The following is a 6,505-nucleotide window of genomic DNA, read 5'->3' on the forward strand; positions in this document are numbered from 1 at the left end:
AAAAGAGGCTACAATTTGCAAGAGCTCACCAAAATTGGACAGTTGAAGACTGGAAAAATGTTGCCTGGTCTGATGAGTCTCGATTTCTGTTGAGACATTCAGATGGTAGAGTCAGAATTTGGCGTAAACAGAATGAGAACATGGATCCATCATGCCTTGTTACCACTGTGCAGGCTGCTGGTGGTGGTGGTGTAATGGTGTGGGGGATGTTTTCTTGGCACACTTAGTGCCAATTGGGCATGGTTTAAATGCCACGGCCTACCTGAGCATTGTTTCTGACCGTGTCCATCCCTTTATGGCCACCATGTACCCATCCTCTGATGGCTACTTCCAGCAGGATAATGCACCATGTCACAAAGCTCCAATCATTTCAAATTGGTTTCTTGAACATGACAATGAGTTCACTGTACTAAAATGGCCCCCACAGTCACCAGATCTCAACCCAATAGAGCATCTTTGGGATGTGGTGGAACGGGAGCTTCGTGCCCTGGATGTGCATCCCACAAATCTCCATCAACTGCAAGACGCTATCCATCAATATGGGCCAACATTTCTAAAGAATGCTTTCAGCACCTTGTTGAATCAATGCTACGTAGAATTAAGGCAGTTCTGAAGGCGAAAGGGGGTCAAACACAGTATTAGTATGGTGTTCCTAATAATCCTTTAGGTGAGTGTAAAGCCCTGCTGTTACCAGGGAGGCATCCTGCACTTTCAGACCAAATGAAGATTCCTCACAGCTCTTAAAGTTTTCAGACTGTTTAGATAAGAATTTGGGGCAGTCACAACAGATCAATATCTAATATGACACATAAAATATTGTTAATGCAGAAACTCTGTAGACGGAGGTCTGGTGAGTCATTGTTTATAAACAAATAACAATAAAAACTTACAGTTCAGTGGTGAAGGTGGCAGTCTGAGATGAAGAAACAATAATCCAGAAAAAACGGTGAGCACAGACACAGGAAGTGAAATAAGACACAAGGGGAAGAAAAACTGAGAAATAAATCATGAAACCAGAAACACAAACATCAACAAAATCAGCTTGATTAATTCGTGTGTTTTCAGATACGGTTTGGACAAAACCAACATCAGTTTCTCCTTTATCAGTAGAAAGACATATTGTTTATTGGTTTATTGTTCAAGTGAAACATTTTATCTCATTCCTCCACTTTGACTGAGCCTGTGGGACTTTCAGCAGGACATCAGTGAGCTGTTTTACTGCTCGGACTGCTGCTATATTTTCTGTAAACCACCAGATGGCAGTGTGCCGGCTGAGTTCGCTGCCCACAAGCTTCAAATCTTTTCTCAGCACAAACCAGAGGAAAGCCCACAAGCTGCATGAAGCTCTGCTCAGCCCACACTGGTTCTGATGGTCCAGCTCAGTCTGCTTTAGCTCGTTACTATAAAACAAAGAAGAAAAAGGCCCATAAACAGCTGTAGAACCTGGAGACAATAGTATAGTAAAATACTTTTGTGAATACCTGATCGACGGAAACTGTTTCTCCCATCCCATAATCCTGTCCCTGTCCCGCCATCACTGGCTTGGTTTAAAAAGACATATTGTAGGTTATGTTTCCTGCAGGGTGTCCACAAGGTCTTAAAATTTTGTTTGTGTTAAGGGCTAAGACCCTCAGACTCTCTGGACGCTTCAGCACGCACCCGGCGTGCCCTCCCGGCAACGCCCTAAGAATCGACCAGAGCAACAAAGTCTTTGTTTCGCTTGAAGCTACACATGCGAAGTGCCGCGACATCGATTTGTCCCTCAGTTCCAGCAACTTTACTTGTTTTATTTTCTCTTTTGTTAAAAGTTATCAGTCCGTTAAGTTAAGTCTAATTCAAGAACGACTAAGTTCCCTTTTAAGCTTTTTCGTTGAGCTAACTTCACCGAGGTCAGATCAGCCACGTGGACTCGCCAGTGGACTCGCCAGTGGCAACGAAGGACACCTGAAAACAGCTGAATTGCCAGATGGAGGACGGCCAACCCTTGAGGTTTTTCTTCAGACACGGAGAACCTTGGAGAATCCCCTAGCAAAAAGCCAGGATCGGGCAGCTAGTGTGGGACACGTGCAACAGGCCAAAGCAGGCCGTCGACAAGCAGTAAGACCAAACAAAGCATTCTGTGATCAGGGATGTCAAATAGTGTTAATATTGTCTTTTTAACTCCTAAACTCATAGCTTACTTTCATTAGTCTCCTCTGCCGTATGAGTCAAATGCTTCCCACAATCGAACCTCCATTCTCATTGTTTATTTCTCTGATGTACCAGCTTTTTATAATCACCTTAGTCAATAAATTCACTGTAACCAAGGAATTGTGTGTATTGCCTACTTCTGAGTCCCTGCCAAGAGAATTGACCCTTTAGATATGAGACTGACTGATTTGATTTAAGATAATTGAGCGATTATTAACTAACTGATCACTGGTGAATAATTGTATAATTATTAAAAGCTATCTAGAGGCCCGGAGACTCTAGGTTAATATCAACTACGGTGGTGCCACTTTCGAAGCAAGAGCTTTTTATGGATTGATATTTTGTGATTAAAATTCATAATTGGTATTAATTCTCATGAATTTATTAAAATTCATAGGTAGTTTAGTCATGCTACAGCTCGAACAGGGGAAAGAGTGACACTATGAACACGCAGGGAGACAAACACTTACCTGGAAGCACCTGCTTCCCCCTCCCTGAATGTCCTGCTAGAAAGAACTTTGACAAGCTTACTAATACAAGCGGTTTGAAGCTTTTACAGCTCTGCCGTACGCTGGGTCTGTACATAGTCAACGGTAGGCTACGAGGGGACTCTCTAGGTCTGTACAGGGTCAACGTCGGGCTACGAGGGGACTCTCTGGGTCGCTACACTTACAGCTCAGCTCTTGGCAGTAGTACGGTAGATTATTTCATTACAGATCTACTTCCATTGTCTCTCAGAGCTTTCACAGTCCCCTCACACCCCTCTCAGACCACAGCAAAATCACTATCTATCTGAAAAGGGCTCAGTCTAAGTCTGGGGCCCCTAGTGCCTGTGAACTGTTTAACAGCACATACCCATACAGATGGAGCACAGACAGCATGGGGGCGTACCAAAAGGCACTGGAAAATCAAAACATACATGATTTAACTAATTTATTTCTAACTGAAACATTTCCCCAGAATAATTCTGCTGTGGACAATATGAGGCCACTCTGAAACAACACCCTGTACTGAAAGTACACCCTAAAAACTAAGAAAGAACAACACAGCAAGAACCAGCTCTGTGAAACGGAGGAATCCTTAGATCCTAAACAAAACCCAGCAGGATGAATTGGAGATCCAAGATGGAAATACTTGGATTAATCACTTTAGTGAATTATACAGTAATATTACAAAAAAAAAAAAAAAGATGATCAGTAAAAGATATTCACAAAATGGGAAACTCTGGAGGTGATGATAAAAATACAAAAAGTGAATGTGCCATAAAGATTTGAAACAAACAAACAGCGTTCTTCTCCCAGGGCCAGGGAGTGAGGCAGGGATGCAATCTCAGTCCAATTCTCTTCAACCTATATATCAATGAATTAGCGAACCAATTAGAGAGCTCCACGGCACCTGGCCTCCTCCTGAACGACACAGAGATCGGAGGTCTGCTGTATGCAGATGACTTAGTGTTGCTCTCACCTACTAAAGAAGGTTTGCAGCAGCACCTTAACCTCCTTCAGAGATTCTGTCAGACCTGGGCCCTGACAGCAAACACAGCAAAGACTAAGATAATGATCTTTCAGAAACAATACAGAAATCAGGTTACACACAATTTCTATTTAGACACCACTAAATCACAACACACAAAAATCTACTCTTCTCTTGGCCTTAACATTACATACACAGAGAACTTCAACATGGCTGTGAAAGATCTGACAGACAAAGCAAGGAGAGCTTTCAATGCAATAAAAAGAAACATTAAAATATATATTCCAATTGAAATCTGGCTTAAAATTTTACAATTTGTACTAGAACCAATTCTATATGGTAGCGAAATCTGGGGGCCAAAACTTAATGAATTTGACAAATGGGACAAAACAATCATAGAATCTTTCCATACTGAGTTTTGTAAGAGCATCCTGCAGGTGCAGAGGAAAAAACCAAATAACCTGTGCAGAGCAGAGCTAAAAATACAGAAAAGATCACTTATATTTTACAATCACTTAAAATCAGTTAACCCCCACACATATCACCACAAAGCCCTAACATACCAGGAGCTGAAACCAGAGAAGAGTCCCCTCAGCCAGCTGGTCCTGAGACTATCTGCAGAAACAAGTTCCCAACAGCCTCAGGACAGCAACACCAACTCAAGCAGACCAAACCAAGTTATCAGCAAGCAGAAAGAAAAAAATATATTGAATACTGGAAAGAAACGACCAAAACACAAAGTAAATTCGAATGTTATCTGACCCTAAAAAGAGAATTCACACTGACAAATTACCTCAGTACAATAAAATGTCCCAAACTAAGAAAAATGTTGACAACTTACAGACTGAGTGAACACAGCCTGACCATAGAAAAGTGGTAGCCACAGACAGAGCTGGCTACCACAAGAGGAGAGACTCCCAGTGTGACAGAGCTGCACTTTCTAACCTCATGCCCCAAATACAAAACACTAAGACAAAAACACTTTGCAAACATTTCCCAAATGTACCCTGAATTCAAATTCATATCAGACACACAGAAACTCCCCTATTTACTGGGAGAAATGCCCAAATGTGAAATAATTCAATCAATTATTTATTTATTTTATTGTCTATTAATATACACACGTTACGGTTTTATTTATTTTTAAACACACGCTTACTGTTTTGTTTATTTATTTTACACACACTTCTCACACTCGCTTTGATTACTTGTTTAATAAAATGTATGGGAGTGATTGTAGTAGTATGATGCTTTGGCAATATTATTGTTACACATTTATGCCAATAAAGCTAATTTGGGGGGGGGGGGTATATGGTTCCGTTGGGTTTTACGTATGATGCACAGCTTCCTCGATGCAGGTTAGGTTGAATCCTCTTGCAGACTTGTTCCTGTATGTGTTCATGAGGAAAGGGTTTATAGACAAGCTTTTGGCCTCTGTGTGTTGCTGCAGAATGGAAAGGCAAAGATATCAGCAGTCCATCAGTATGAATGATGACAACATTTCCACAGTCAGCTTCATGTAGGCAGAGAAAGAGGGAGAGAGAAGGGGAGGAAACAGGAGGGGAAATGGAGGCCAATAGAAAGGATAGAGACGAGACAGATCCTGTCATCTACTGAGACCATTTCCAATAATGAAGTTATGTAAACAGGTTCAGGAATATGACCACGCCTCCCTCTTCCCCCTCACTGATTAAACCACCCATGTCCCATCTCACACACCTGCGAAACCAACCACCACCACATACATAAGATTGCCCAAACTCTCTGTCACTGTCTCAGTTCTCTAAACACCCCATTGGTGCGACCCGCAAGTACTCCAGCAAAAAGAGACTCATCATAGATCTCTCTCCCCCCACGGCGCCTCCACACCTGGCGCCTGGCATCAACAGCTTAATACCCAGCCAGGAGTTTTCCATCCATTACGCCACCATCGCTCAGGCCATCAACCTTATTCGCTTCGCTGGCCCCAGTGCATGGTTAGCCAAGGCCGACATAACCAGCACCTTCAAGATCTTGGCCATACACCCTGATTTCTGGCATTTGTTTGGCGTCTACTGGAAAGGCTCCTTATACTTCTCCGTCCGTCTCACTTTGGGTGCAAGAGCAGCCCCAAGATCTTTGACTCACTTTCCGAAGCTTTGTGTTGGATCTTGCTCAATAACCAGACTCCCGTACGTCATCCATCTCTTGGACGACTTCCTCCAGCACACGGCCTTACCACACTGAAATTCCTCCAGCTTGGAGTCCCCCTTTCCCCGGAGAAAACTGCGGGACCCCGCACATCTCTCGAGTTCAATTGGATCACCCTGGACTCCATATCCCTGCAAGCCTCCCTTCCCAACGATAAACTCCTACGCATATCTCTGTTAATCTCCAACTACCTCCTCGTCACCAGATGCACAAAGCGCCAGCTCCTCTCACTTCTCGGTCACCTCATTCCACAGGGTCGTTCCTTCCTCTCCCACCTGCTTTCGGTATCTGCAGCAGTTCCATCCCTTCACAGCTTCGTAACCATTGACGACGCTTGCAAAAAGGAGCTCAGATTTTGGAGGGTCTTTCTTTTACGACGCCCACATCACCCACCCAGAGCTTTTGGCCTTTACACGGATGCCACCTGAGTGGCCACCGGATGCATTTTCCCTCTCCCCCTCTTGGAACTGTACCCTTTCATGGTTGCGGCCATTCTTTGGGGTACAAGTGGTCCCAGAAAATCATCCTCATACACTCCGACAACCTATCCACAGTCAACATTATAAACAAAGGGTGTTCCCAATCTCTCAACATCATGAAGTTCATCCGCAGACTATCCTTGGTATCAGCCCATAACCAATTCATCATCCGC

The 6,505-nt window shown here is 43.4% G+C and overlaps 1 pseudogene; it reads left to right on the plus strand.

Moving 5' to 3' along the window:
* Positions 1 to 6,281, plus strand: part of LOC123980713 — a 37,240-nt pseudogene extending 30,959 nt beyond the window's left edge.
* Positions 6,282 to 6,505: the final 224 nt, after the last annotated feature.

This window comes from Micropterus dolomieu, linkage group LG12 (assembly GCF_021292245.1).
Source record: "Micropterus dolomieu isolate WLL.071019.BEF.003 ecotype Adirondacks linkage group LG12, ASM2129224v1, whole genome shotgun sequence".
Lineage (NCBI taxonomy): Eukaryota > Metazoa > Chordata > Actinopteri > Centrarchiformes > Centrarchidae > Micropterus > Micropterus dolomieu.